This window comes from Ammodytes marinus, assembly GCF_949987685.1.
Source record: "Ammodytes marinus genome assembly, chromosome: 21".
Lineage (NCBI taxonomy): Eukaryota > Metazoa > Chordata > Actinopteri > Uranoscopiformes > Ammodytidae > Ammodytes > Ammodytes marinus.
The window spans coordinates 15,097,327-15,113,126 of record NC_137225.1 but is presented as its reverse complement, the minus strand read 5'-3'; positions in this window follow the sequence as shown (position 1 = coordinate 15,113,126).

Below are 15,800 nucleotides of genomic sequence, written 5' to 3'. Positions count from 1 at the left end.
TAACAGCCATGAATGCCAAGCATGGGGGAGGCAGGCCAGGCCAAGCGTAACCACGGCAGCCCAATGTCCTTGGCTCCACGGCGGCCTTCACCTCACACTCCCTGCACAGTGAATTTTATGGCTAATTTCCGGCAATTTATCCTGGCACTTTGAGAAGAGAGATTCCTGCGGGAATAATGTGCATAATTTGCATAAATCATCCTGATAGAATGCATATCAGTATGTAACCCTCCCCCCCCTCTGTCTGATGCTGCAGCGTTTACTTTGTAATCAAAACTGACTCTTTTCCACCGGCGGATGCACCAGAGCCATGAGAAGGTCTGAGTTTAGGCGAGTAATTACAAAAGGACTGAAACACACACATACAGAGGCTCATGAACAAAGACCTACATCGGTGAAATTAACCATCATTTTGTGAAGGAAAAAAAACTTTGATCTATATGGAATACACACATTCAGCATCACAAATATTTTAAAGCAAAGTTAGTTATTTATCTCTAGATTACTTGTTTTTAGAGTATAATATGCACAAAGATAGGAGTAGTCTCACAGAGTGAATGTATAAAGCTCAAATGCCAGAGCACAAACACTGTAAATCCAATAATTTCCTCTCGAAACTATATGTGCTATACCGTTTCTCTCTAACACTACCCCGGGTTCAAGTTATCTATTTACTTGAAGCCCCTAATTTCCACTGGACATCTTTCTTTGACCTGTGTGTTGTAGCAGTGAGCCATTAACCACAGTTCTGTCCAAAGGCCTGTTTTCAAAAGCTCCCTCTGTGTAAGCGACCGATTGTCTGAGAAGAGGAGACGGGGGTCACCGCACGGCCTCCCTCCCTCCCCCCTTGTTTTGATCCAATTTGACGTACAGTGAGAACGTGCATATTCTCTTGGACTGCTTTCGTTACTATAAATCAGCCGTGGTCAAATCCACTTTGTTGGTCGAGGTGGTGCGAGATGAAGGAGGGAACCGGCACCGCAGAAAGAAGAGGTTTCTGGATTTCAGTGCATTTAGAGACATAAGGCATGCGGGCCTGATGGAAATGCTATACAACACACGAGCTGCTAAAGAGGTAGTGGGTTAACTAATCCGAGAAGACACAGAGACAACACATAGCTGCACGGGGAAAGAGCGCTGCACTCGTTACATGCATTCGATTTTGTGACTGACAGGAAAGAGTTGGAAGTGTGTGTGCGTTTTTTTTTTTTTTTTAAGAGGGGCAGCTGCCGTCAGAAGCGAGCGGTTTTGTGTTGCCATACTACCAGGTTCTACCACTGGCCCTCTTCCCAGAGTCTCAAGATCGGAGATGGTATCACTGGTGACAACAGGACAGTCGTCCGCCGGGTGGACGTTAATCACAATAATACAGGGCAGGCTAATCACGAGTCACTGATCAAGCGCTAAATGACATGCCTGCCGTACCCACTGTAACCAGCCTGCTGCAGAGGGATTCACACACCAAGACTGGCCCCTTTTGGGTGAGGGGTAAGAGTGGGGTGGGGGGGGGGACGACAATGGTTATTAGGCTGGTGCACAGCCATCCAGACAATAATTACCCGATGACTGTGGTCACATTAGGGATCAGTCAAAGCAGATTAATTTCAACTGATAGCATTGGTCCCTCCTAAATGCAGATTTTCTTAATAAGAGTGAAATTGTGTCGCTGAGAGGGTTAGGGACTGTGAGGTCTGCTGTATGGGGTACTTCAATTACGTCTGTGGGAAGGCATTGTCTTCCTCTTTGCATGAATCAAACTGTACTTCTGAATGTCAGCGCAAAATTAGCACGCAAATGTGTTTTTCAAGTAGCCCGGTCTGATGTGTGTGTTTGTATGCGTAGACCGTATGCACAAGCACAAACGAGGCTGTGTGTGTGTGTGGTACGGTAGGCCTCTCACTAAATACCCAGAGACCCAGAGAATTACCCAGAGCAGAGAGGACAGCATCTGTTTGTGTGCTTGTGCCGAGCAAACAAGGCAATTTGGAGGACACCAAGGGAGCAGCTAATAAACACAACCTTATTCCCCCCTTCCTCCTACACCTGGCTCTGAATAATGTAGCTCTACAGTAAGGACGTCTGTCAGTCTGTCTGTATGTGAGCGGGTGTGTGTGTTGCATCGCCAAAGCCTAGTGGACCTGACCAGGGGGGTTTCCTGTATGTTTTTGCATGTTTGCGTGTATTTCGAGTGGGTGTGTATGTGAAAATATGAGGCGTGTGTGCAACCATTCATCATTCTACAGTGAGAGGCATGCCAGTGCTGCTGGGAAATGGCAGGTCTGTGTCCCATCACACCCCAGCGTCTTTGTCTGTACTGCCAAAGCTGCGCCAAAATGTCTGCCCTGGATACCTGGCACAGAAACAGCACTTTACTGTATACAAAGGTGTATGAATACTAATCTGGCAGAGACTGCTTTCGCTCACACAGAGGTTGGTCACAATGGCCTAATATATGTTGTCCTTTATTGCTGGCAGATGAAATGGATGTTGTCATCCGTGTTTAGAAGATATTACACCTATAACAAAAACACAGATTTAGCAATTAGGGATGGCCATTTAGAATTTTTTCTTTAACCGGTTAACCACAAGAATTAACGGTTATTAACCGGTTAACCGTTAAGATTTAATGTAGCCTAATAGTGAAATACATGAAACATTATAGCAGGGCTCCCAACCTTTTTTTGTTCGGGGCAACATTTTGAAAGGCTGTAGTATTAAGCTCCGACGTTATAAGTACTGCATAACGGTACTTAACGCTTTTGTTTATGACGGATTTTCGCTATTGATCCTCGCACACAAGCATGGCAGACCTCTCTGTGTCTGTGCAGGGGCACTCACTGCCTGTCTGTCACTCTCTCACACTCACTGAGACGGTGATAGATGCAGGACAGCATCCACCTCAAGAAGGCTAATGCTAGCGCTATGTTAAGCTAGCGGGAGCCCACGCTGTTAATTAAATTATACAAACACATGGCACATGACCATAAGTTGTGACTGGCTATCTTTCTGGGAGCGTACCATGGACCTATTATAAAGTTGAGTAGCCTACACGACTCTTTTCATTCTTTACCGACAGTTGGCATTCTTACATCCGGTTTAGCGATATCAAAATAAGAGTCCGGATTTCATAAAAATTAAGATGATTGAATTTGTTTTAACCGTTTAACCTTTACTATTAACCGGTTAAAGATCTTCTTAACGGTTAACCAGTTAACCATGGACATCCCTATTAGCAATCTATAAATAGAGTTTGTGCCGTAACCTCTGTAAACTTGTATAAAATTCATGTTGGTTCTTTTTTTTCTCTCCTCACCCTGCAACTGTTGCAGTAAACATGTTTTATTGAGACCTGCAGCTTCGCTCGCCGCCACCACTGACTCTGATATGTAGCCAAAGTGACACCCAGTGAAACCATGCATCAGACCATACACAAAATGGCCGTCTAGTGCCAAACCCTGCCTTGGCTTTCACTTCATATCTCACCACAGGGCCTGGCTGAGGAGTGAAGGCTTCACGGGGCATTTAAAGAAAAATCTGTCATTAAAATATATATAAAGGCTTTAGTTTTTCAACTAAAACCCTACAATCGAACATATGCTTTACAAACACAAAATGATGACATTTCAGATGTATATTATTTTTTTTAGATATAATTTGTTTGATCAAAGTTCATAGAGTGCAGCCAAATCCACTCAGTGATCTAGTTTGCCCTTGAAGACGAACACTTCTAGGTCTCCTCACCCCAAATGGCACATACCTGGCAACCTTGGAAGAAAAGGCCACGTTCCATCAGCCCTTGAGCCTTCGAGCCAAGAACATCCTGGAATAAAAGAGTAGGAGAAAATAAGTGCAAAAGGGGAGATTATCCTGAGTTATTACATTGATTAGATTTCCAGAATGCTAATTAAAAGATGTTGGAACATGGGCCCAGCCAAGGATCAGTGGGCGCTAATGAGGACCAATAGAACTCTAATCTGTGCTGTAATGAGAGTGGTTTAAATGTTAAGTTTGCAGGGAGAAGAATGGGGAGGTGGATGGATGGATAGATGGAGCGTAGTTAGAGCAGCAATCCTGCAAAACCAATCCTATGCCATCATTATGAGCAGTAATGGCGAGGTTTCACAGCATCCGAAAAAAGATTGAAATAAAAAAGATGAGTGAAATTCAATTACACTAAAGGGATTTTGCACAATAAAAACATTTGATTCTAAGACAATTAACAGGATTGTTTAATGGTTGAAGGTCACATACCCCCTAGCCTTGTATTATGATGAAGCCTTTGTGAAGTTACACAGCAGTATCTATTATGGGAAACCAGTTATCCCACCCCGCAGCACCTTCTCTTGCTGATCCGTTAGGTTTTTTAATTCCCACACTTTCCATGTTGAGTATAAGTGTAAAGTATGTTTTCTGTTCTTATCAACTTTTTCTGACTTTCAATACAAAGTATTCAAGTTGTGTCAAGGTAATGTGGTAAACAAGCATGAAAGCAATGTATTCCCACCATTTTCATTGTCAGGCTTAGTCCAAGGTGCTAAATTTGAACTGCTCTCCAAAACTGAAATAATATTCAATGTATTTTCATACGCGACAAAGAAAAGAATCAAATCCTCACATTTGAGCAGCTGGAACCCGTCTCGCTGGAAAAATGAGGTTAAATCGACTATAATAATAGTTACCGATTCATTTTCTGTCAATCAGGGAATAAATTAGTCAACTAATGGTTTCAGTGCTGCTATTCACCTGTTAGACAACCAACTAAACACAGAAGCAGTAATGACAATAAACAAGATTTGAGAGGAGGAATCAATCTGCAGCAAAAGGAAATTGCAGAATAATACAAACCAGACGTTTAAGAAGTCAACTGAAATTAGAGCGGTCGTTACTTATTCAATGTATAGTCGTTATTTGCAAATGAGTCTTACTGACAGGTGCACCCCGCTTATTTACAAATTAGAGCATATCACTATAATCAGCCTCTTAATTTATCACAAATAATGAGTTGTGTTGAAAACAGGCTGGTAAATACTCAAGGAGAATTATCCCCCTAATGGGTCTCACTGTTTAGGGCTTCTGTTGTGCATGTTGGAATTGATTCAAATAAATGTGATCTTATTATATGCATAATCGCACCGCTATGGACAAATCACTAGGCTTTATTACCCATTTGGTCGTCTTCCCTAATAGTAACAACTCTCAGAGTCGCACGGCTATGCTAGGACTGGCACAGCGGTGCTTTAGGCTAAACACTGACGCTAACATGCTTCGAATAACAATGCTAGCATGCTGATGTTAAAGTCATTCGCTTTTCAGATGTAAATGTATGAATTTGAATGGCATTTTCTTCTAATAATTGTTGAGATATTTCAGTGGTGGACAGAGCAACTGACAGACAGACCGACAATAACAGATACTGTAACAAGTGTAATGATTTCATTATAGCAAAGAATAAGGTGCAACTTTGGGAGTCTATTCTCTGAGCTAGAACCTCAATCAGCGTGTCAACTTTCTTTACTTGCGATGACACATGGCATCATAAGGTAAAAAGTATGTGGGAGTTGTGTGTTTAACCGAGCTTAGGGCCTAACATTCAACCCGTGTTATGATGCAGAAAAAAAGGCGGAAATTACAGCTGGGTATGGCAATACTGATGGGCTATAAAACCGTGATATTTAATGTCCCCTCTCAACCCCCGTTAGCGTGGCTCTCTGGTCTACTCACCATTAAGCCAATTCATCACCTCTTCAGAGAAGGCCATGAGACAGATCCAGTCCATCAGTCACTCTCTTTAGGATGTGGTTACTATTATGATGATCAAGGATTTCAGCCATATTAAACATGGAAGTGAGCGCTGAGGCTAAATCTAAACAATGGCTTTAGGAGGAGCTGAAAAAAAAGCTCTTTGCTGAAAATGAGAGTTTGAAAGGCCACAGAAATAATATCACAAATTAAAATATGAAAACACTGATGGAGCAATAATGTAAGATTGTGTCTGCTACTTGAAGCCAGTTGTTTGATATGTCACTTTTGTAATGACCTCTCTGGAGCGGACCCCCGATTTGCATTTTTGGTCCCTGCTCCTGTAATGGAAAAAAGGTAGAGGGGAGCATATTTCACTGGGCCTGTCAAACCCACTCACACCCCTCCGCAAAGCACTCAGGAACTTCATTCCATCGCCACCCGTTCTCACGGCCGCACTATGAAATTGACTGTGACAAAATTAGCAAACCTAGACTGTTTGGACACATTCCCAATGTAGTGGGTTTCTCTTTTTTTCAAAATGCAATCAAGCCCTAGAACATCAAACATGAAGTCTCCTTGAAAGTTGTTCAGTGTCTTCGGTGCAATATTCAAAAGCGGCTATGGATTTATGTAATCGCAAGCTTGTTAGGGAGATATCTCAGGCCTATTGACAGTGACGTGCACTCGGTGTGGGCAGAGGTGACATCTAGGAAGCACAATTCTGCTGCACCACCACGCAAAAGCAATTAGAGATCTATATTCCCAGACAGGTCCAGACCCTTTTTCTATGGTGGAGGGATACATGCGGTTTAATGTCTTTATTAACATGACATGCATGTCCCTTACACAGTCTTTGAATGACAATCAAAGGGTCATCATGAAAAGGGGGCAGCAATCAGTTAAATCATGCTCTGGGGACACGACTGTGTTGACAAGCGTGTATTATCAAATGTTTTTTCTAAATGAACTGTTCACGGGATAAAAACGTGATCAAGACAACGTAGTGCACAACACACGTATATACAAAGTAAATGAAATAACAATTATCAGACTGTTACGGTAACTGTGAAGTTGGTAGAGCAGGATTGTTAATTAGAAAGGGTTGTTTCAGTTGGACAAGCCCTGTTAACAGGGGCGCGCACACATACACACACCCACCTTACACTTCAGCATTAAATGAATCTCTACTGGCTAAAGTAATTAGTTCAGTCTATTAATTACTGTAATCACCCATTATCATGTCAGCCTTCATTCTAACATGTTTCATGGCTGTAACGAGCCTGTAGCAAAGCCATTTCTAGGGGATATCTAGTGTTAATTATTTAGTAATTAAAGGATAAGCCTGGCATTAGTCTATATTTCTTATTGACAACATATCCCATTAAAAAGGCCAAAGCCAACCATGTATCAAAACTTTCAAAGGGGACCCAGCCTCAAGTCGACTAAAGACGTAAATCTTTAAAACCAGGTCACCAATACATATATTCAAAGCATCTAATTTATTTTTTTAATAAGCTGGATACTGGAGCGCCTCAGTGCCCAGAGTGGTAACAGCACAAGCCACATAACCACGATGCTCTCTGTTCAATTCCAGCCACCCACCTTTGTTGCATGTCATTTCTCTCTCTCTTTACCCCAATGTTTCCTGTCCGTCTCTAAGCTTTACAACTCTCCAATCAAGGTGAAAGGCACTAAAATAACTTAATTGCTTGACACAAGTTATTACCAAATATCACTCAAACGAAAATAAATAGTGCGTTCATTGGAGACTTTTTTTTCAGTTGTTGATTAGTACAGGTTAATGGGCATACTACTTATGGCAACAGAAGAGTGTGGGATCAACTCAAAATAAACTACTATGCCCCTGTTCATCGTAATGACGGAACATGTCACCCGGTGCAATGGTCTGGCTTACGGTGTGATTATTTTTTGGCTTTTACTACACAGACAACTCTGGATAGTAGGACTGATTTTTAACAGTATGTATCGATGAAAATATAATCACCAACATTGTGATCTCTTTTTTGTTTGTTTTACCGAAGCAAACCAATCACAAACACCTTTGTCCTTTCTAAACTGTCCGTTCCAAAATAAGATGTCACATTTGAACTCGGTTTACAATACTAACAATGTCCACAGCATTGTTTATTTGCAGTTCTGTTGGCCCTCTGAGAGCTGTGATGAAATAAGGACGGAATCTAAGATGGAGTGCGGTAAACAAGGCGTCCCTGCTCCCCAGCTGTGAAGGTGACACAGGGACGCTACACGCAGGAACAAGCCCTTTTCATTAATCACAGGATATTTACTAGCTCAGATCTAATCAAGGACTGCAGGATCACAGGCTACATCATACACGGCCCAGGAATTTACACAGCAGAGTTAACCTGTCACCTGCCACTGGCCTCTTCCTTACATCTATAAACAGTGTATATAGGTCGGCTAGCAGTTACACACCACAGGCGGCCGCCCTGAAACGGCCCCAGAAGTGATTGTTTTATTTCCGCTGAAACAATATAACCTGCAGTCAGATCCTAAACACATGTCGTCTGATATAAAACCTTATGGCAGAGGGGAGAAAGAGCCATTTATCTCAAGGTGGTCCTGGTAATGGCATACAAGAACGTGAGCAGTTTTGTCACCGAGTAAACTACAGCATTGTGGGCAGTAACCTGCCCTGCCAGCCTCTAGCAGTGAGATGGTTATTTCCTGAGGACATGAAAACCAAGGTCTAATCCTAGATTACATGCAGTAAGAGATTAAGCTTTTGTGATCTCTAAGGGCGACTAATATGACTTTTGTGGGGTATTGTTTTATGCTTTTTTAATATAGGAACTTGTTAGAGAGAAGGACTTGGCCAAAAAAGGAACCATTTTCTTCGGGCGAAAATGTATAATTCCTTTTTCCCCCCCAAGGGACAAACCTGCATTTTGATGACGTGCAGTTAAGTTCACTGAATTGTCAGGGAATAACTTAGTTCATGGATGTTTTGGGGATCCGTTACAGCTGTGCTCAAAGCTACAGAAACACATCCAAATTGTTTAGCACCTATAACAATTTGATGAATAACATTTATTTTTAACATGTATTATTTGGATATTTCACTGAGTTGGCGATCAAGAACAGATCTCAAGAGTGAATATAGGACTTACATTCACTAGAGGAACGAATACATGACTCTGAATAAATGCTAAAGTTGTTCTGCATCAGTAAAGATAGTGTTCTAACAAATTCACTATATTTACTAAAAACTCAGTGTTTTTTAATAGTTTGTTTCCACTGCTTAAATCAGTTGTTGCAGTGTTCATAGTTGTTGCAAACTGTAAATTACAATGTGTTGTTGTGTAGTTAACCCATCCATGCATCCTTGAAGACAATAAAACTGACTGTCCATTTCCTACTCTTTAGCAAACCCACAATGGCCTCCATCAGAATCCAGTAACTTCAGCTTGAATGGATTGGGATACAGAAAACAACTGCAAGCAGAGGTATAACAATGCATAAATAAGTCCTACTTTAATTATGTAGGAAAACAGCTGAATTCTTTCAAACCCAAGTGTGCCTTTTGAAATGACTGAGCACATTACTAAAATGATTTCAGTTGTTAACTTAGTAGTAGCCAATACATATCCATTATACATGGTCATTTGTAAAAAGCAGTTTTCTGAAACTGTATGAAATAACCTTTAGTGTGACCCGTGAGCTGTCTTTTGTTGTTAGCGTGTCTATAGCAGCGGTCGAAGACCTGCAGCCCTTCTGTGTTCATGAAGGGGTCAGGATAAAGTGTGGGTTTGCTAATATGTCGCCTGGAAAATGTCACTCCACAGGAGGGGTTGTCTCACCTCAAACAGGATACAAGAATACCCTGACAAGACTGACACAAAACACGAAATTCACAAAGACTGTAAAAGACTAAATGTTAGGCCATTACAAGGAGAATGTATTATATCAAAGCTTTGTGCTACCCTGATTGTTTTAAATTGCTTTAGTCCCTGATCCATACAAAGTGATGAAACCTTAAGCGACAATATGAGATGAAACACCTTTGTTTGTGTTGAGTCGCAAGTGATTCGTGGTGTTTAAGCAATAGATCATTTAAAGCTATCGAGACAGATCTCTGGTGTGTAAGCCCTGGACAAATAGTTAGTCTATTAGATGAGAGCGCTTTTGTCAGTCTCCCCGTCTCCCAGATATTTCCTCAGAGTGACGAGTCGCATTAGACGCCAGGAGGGAAGAATAATTTCTGTGTCACAATCCTTTAGCCCGACCTCGCTGACAATCACCAAGAAGAGGGCGTTCTCACTAAAAATTAATCACATTTGCCTTTTTAATGGCATCCCTCAACCAGCTGCCAAGAATTCACAATCATTTTCCTGCTAGTGTGTTGCTTCAGGAGCTTGGCATCTCTGGTGATGACAAAGTGATTTCAAGGAGTGTATCAATACTTACATCACCCCTCTGGCCCTCGCTCTTCACTGTTGACACTGCAGCATGCGCAGCCAGGCCCAACTGGCAGAAGGCCATCCACTTTAGAGATAAACAGAGATACAGTATATGCAGTGGTGGATTTAACGCTCAGATACATCATGGTATTAGATCATCGTTAAAAAAGTGCACTTATAAAGATACTATTCCAGTGAGAAAATATTAGTTTTGTCAAGCAACATTTGTCAATGAGAAAGCTGTCGCTTTATGTCCATCCTATATTCACTGAGTATAAACTCCAACAAAGAAGTGAAACAAGATCACAGATTTAACACTAGACGCTATGGTATTTATACTGTAGTTTGAACGTGCTTGAAATTAAATACCAGTGGTGGGGAATGTGATGATGAATATATATATACCAACAAAGTATATAAATTGGGAACGTGGTGGCTATTCCCATTTTAATATTTTCAGGTCATTGCGGGCAACAGTGGAGTTCAATACATTTTTATAATACCTGGATTTTTGCTATATTGCAATATTTTGGGGATTTACATACTTACTTGGATAGTATAGTCATATAGAGGGGAAAGAGGGAAAACTACCAGCAATCATACAAGAGACATTTCAATGCTATTGCATGTGCCATAACCACTCGGCTACCAAGGTACTCCATTATACACAAAGTTTGAAAATGACATGGGGTTAGTAGGGATCATCTGTAAAATGCAGATCCTCTACATTATTTCACTTGATCATTTAAAAATAATTGGAGTCTGTGCACAAATAACATGATTTATCTGCTGAGAAAAACGTAAACGGTCTCAGTGAGGCCTCATTCTCTCAGCAAAGACAGAAACGCTTTCTGCTGCCATCAAATATTCAGACAGACTTGTAATTCCTTGTCAGTGAGAAACCCTGTAAAAATTACTGGGAAACAAAACACTTGTGGTAAAACAATGTTCTGAGGACATACTGTCAGATTCCTCTCGTTTTTACAGATTTCATCACAGAGCCGCTGTGGCGTAAATGCTTTAAAACACTTTTGACATAACATGCTGCGTCCAGAGACCCTCGGCTTGTGAATAATGAATCTACAGTATGTTCAGAACAGCTGTCTTCCTTGCAAGACTTTTTCTTAAGGCTTTTGGTCGCAGCTCTTAAATCCTTCTGAAGAAACGAATATAATTTTAAATAATCCACCTGGTTCTCGTTACAACAACAACACCTGACCTATCAGTTGTGCTCTAGCGTGCAACGGCTGTGTTAATTGGCCAAAAAAGCAGCGACAAAGTCACTAGCATCCTCTATTCTTGCTGCCCCCACTCTTCATATTTAATTCAAAGGCTGTGTATTTCTTTATGATTGCAACATCTGTTTGCTCCCAGTGCCAGTTCCCTCTGTCAGCCACCCTCTGTTCAATAATTCCTGTCCTGACCCCTAAGAGCCCCTGACATCACAGCACCGGCTGCTGTTCAAACTTCCCCGGGACCCCACACAAAGGGACAGGTGCTCACTACCAAACCCTCTGCCGTATAGACCTGCAACACCTGGATCAGTTGCTTCATCGTGGTTGAGATAAGTCAACTGAACTCTTTCCGACTTCATAGTAACAGGGATACGGCTATGGCCCTACATATAAAAACTAAATTTAATTTTAAGTGAAAACCAGACTACACAAACTGAACTGAATTAATTTGTGTGTTTGTGGTAGCCAAATTTCCCCATGGCTTGACAGAGACTCGGACAGGCTGGACATTTCATCTAATAATCTACTAATATGATCTAATGTTGGAGCAGAATTTGTAATTTAGTTACTTTGGTCCTTAACCCATTGATGACGGCTGCTGCGCGATGCCACATTGGCTCTCCTGCCTGATGCTGCATCGCGCAGCATTATTACTTTATCTAATTTTCATGGCATTCCCAGCATAGAATGCACTGTCATTGGTTCAAATACACGAGGTGGGTTTTGTTGATTTTTTTAAGACCACGTGACCACCCAAAAGTTGTGTGGTTTGCCGAAAATCATGTCAATCAAAAAAATAAAAAATAAAAAAATAAAACAAAATAATAAAAAAAATACGCCAGCTATGTCGGCGACAGAACAGTTAGTGGCGTTTGGTGCGCAGAATCAAGGTCTACTATAGACTACTGACGAAAATCACACAACACATTGCATCTATTTATTAACAATATTTAATAATTTTCTAATTCATCTAATTTTGACGATTTTTTGAAATATTTGTTGGTTTGTAAGCGCTAAGGGAGCATGTTTAAATAAAACCTGTGAACCTTAACTTTTAAATGTATTTTATTTCATGTTTCTATTTGCTACACAGACTTAGATATTAAGGTTTTGGTAGACTTGACAATTCGTACTATTTTTTCAGAAAACCCTCAGGCATTAAGGACATGCATCCTAGATTGCCATAGTCATCAATGGGTTAATTCTTAAAGAATTATATTTTTATTAACCTCCAAACCAAAAAATGGGTTAGGCAGCCTCTCGATAAATGTTGCCCCTCCTGTTACTCTTTGTACTCTTGTTATAACTGAACATTCCTTTTTTATTACTGGTCACATAAATACTTAGCCTGGCTCCGCCCGCCTACCTACATCCGGCCAAATTTAATTTTCCCTTCAGTAGTCAGTCTGGGGACGGGGCGTATTATTGGGATCCTGCTCGAACAGATTTCTGTGTGTCCAATCAGTGAACAGAGCGAGTGGCTGAGAACGATGACGTTGAAGTCGCGCTCCAGTTTCAGTTGAATGCTGCGTTCCTTTATACTCGTAAGAAGGAGATTTCCGACTTGGTAGTTCCGAGTTCCGACCTGTCTGTGTTCCAGTGCATCTGCTCGCAAAAGTATGGACGCCTACAACCTTTCTCATCCAAATAATTAAACGTTAGGCTCTAGCAAGTTACCGTTGCCAGGTACCGGTAGATCCATAGACCACAATATGTAGTGAAGTCGGAAATTTCCGTGTTCCCTGTCCAACTGGAACGCACCACCAGAAGCCGGCTCATGACACACGTGACGACCAAACGTTATGCGATTGGTTGGCTAATCCAGAGTGGCACTGGGCAGATCCAATAGTTTTAAACTTCAACAGACACCCGCCTCCAAGTGAGTGAACGTTTGCCAATTACAGCACTTCCAGACCTTCTGTACAAATTAAATGAAGTACGATGGTCTGGTTGGATCAGGCTAATAAATACTTACATTATCTTATACAGGTCCTTCTCATATAATTAGCATATTGTGATAAAGTTCAATATTTTCTGTAATGTACTGATAAACATTAGACTTTCATATATTTTAGATTCATTACACACAACTGAAGTAGTTCAAGCCTTTTATTGTTTTAATATTGATAATTTTGGCAAAAAAGTAAAGAAAAACCAAAAATCCCTATCTCAAAAAATTAGCATATTTCATCCGACCAATAAAAGAAAAGTGTTTTTAATACAAAAAAGTCAACCTTCAAATAATTATGTTCAGTTATGCACTCAATACTTGGTCGGGAATCCTTTCGCAGAAATGACTGCTTCAATGCGGCGTGGCATGGAGGCAAATGGTAAATGGTAAATGGACTTGACTTATATAGTGCCTTCTAGCCGATTTTCTCAGCCCAAAAGCGCTTTACATATCTTACCACATTCACCCATTCATACACACACTCATACACCGATGGCAGTAGCTGCCATGCAAGGCGCTCTCTGAACCATCGGGAGCAATTTGGGGTTCAGTGTCTTGCTCAGGGACACTTCGACATGTGGCGGGGAGACGGGGGATCGAACCTCCGACCCTGCACTCCAGAGGCGATCTCCCTACCCACTTCACCACTGCCGCCCCAGGCAATCAGCCTGTGGCACTGCTGAGGTGTTATGTAGGCCCAGGATGCTTCGATAGCGGCCTTAAGCTCATCCACAGTGTTGGGTCTGGTGTCTCTCAACTTCCTCTTCACAATATCCCACAGATTCTCTATGGGGTTCAGGTCAGGAGAGTTGGCAGGCCAATTGAGCACAGTAATACCATGGTCAGTAAACCATTTACCAGTGGTTTTGGCACTGTGAGCAGGTGCCAGGTCTTGTGCCAGGTTGAAAAATGAAATCTTCATCTCCATAAAGCTTTTCAGCAGATGGAAGCATGAAGTGCTCCAAAATCTCCTGATAGCTAGCTGCATTGACCCTGCCTTTGATAAAACACAGTGGACCAACACCAGCAGCTGACATGGCACCCCAGACCATCACTGACTATGGGTACTTGACACTGGACTTCAGGCATTTCCTTCTCCCCAGTCTTCCTCCAGACTCTGGCACCTTGATTTCCGAATGACATGCAAAATTTGCTTTCATCCGAAAAAAGTACTTTGGACCACTGAGCAACAGTCCAGTGCTGCTTCTCTGTAGCCCAGGTCAGGCGCTTCTGACGCTGTTTCTGGTTCAAAAGTGGCTTGACCTGGGGAATGCGGCACCTGTAGCCCATTTCCTGCACACGCCTGTGCACGGTGGCTCTGGATGTTTCTACTCCAGACTCAGTCCACTGCTTCCGCAGGTCCCCCAAGGTCTGGAATCGGCCCTTCTCCACAATCCTCCTCAGGGTCCGGTCACCTCTTCTGGTTGTGCAGCGTTTTCTGCCACACTTTTTCCTTCCCACAGACTTCCCACTGAGGTGCCTTGATACAGCACTCTGGGAACAGCCTATTCGCTCAGAAATTTCTTTCTGTGTCTTACCCTCTTGCTTGAGGGTGTCAATGATGGCCTTCTGGACAGCAGTCAGGTCTGCAGTCTTACCCATGATTGCGGTTTTGAGTAATGAACCAGGCTGGGAGTTTTTAAAAGTCTCAGGAATCTTTTGCAGGTGTTTAGAGTTAATTAGTTGATTCAGATGATTAGGTTAAGAGCTCGTTTAGAGTACCTTTTCATGATATGCTAATTTTTTGAGATAGGAATTTGGGGTTTTCAAGAGCTGTATGCCAAAATCATCAGTATTAAAACAACAAAAGACCTGAAATATTTCAGTTGGTGTGCAATGAATCTAAAATATATGAAAGTTCAATTATTATCATTACATTATGGAAAATAATCAACTTTATCACAATATGCTAATTATATGAGAAGGACCTGTAAAAGGCTACTCATTTTCTAAAACAGCCGCATATAGTACTTTTCAGCAAACCCTACTCAAATAGGAAGGATCCTTGGGGCCTATTTTCAGATGTGGATTAATACACACTGTGTCAAAGTGAGTATTAACAGCAACAGGACTGTGTGTGGTGGATTGACTTAAAATAAATATGTTGTTGTATTGGACAACTAATGAGCTCTGTGGCACAGGGGAACAAGTGGAATCATGCTTTGGATCCACATACAATACTTGTTAGTAGGAACAATTCAACGCTGGTTTGGTTCCTTTCATGGGAGTTATTGGTAATAATAAAAAAAGACTCAACCTCCGAATTTGAGACAGAATTGACCTTGGAGAATTTGAATTTGTAACGCACTGTATAGAAAGTGTAAAACTATCGCTACGACTTGTTTACCATATGTGGAGATGTAGTATTGACTGTGGCACATTTACTTGCATCAGATCTATAGCTTGCCAACACTTACGACCGATCAAAGCATT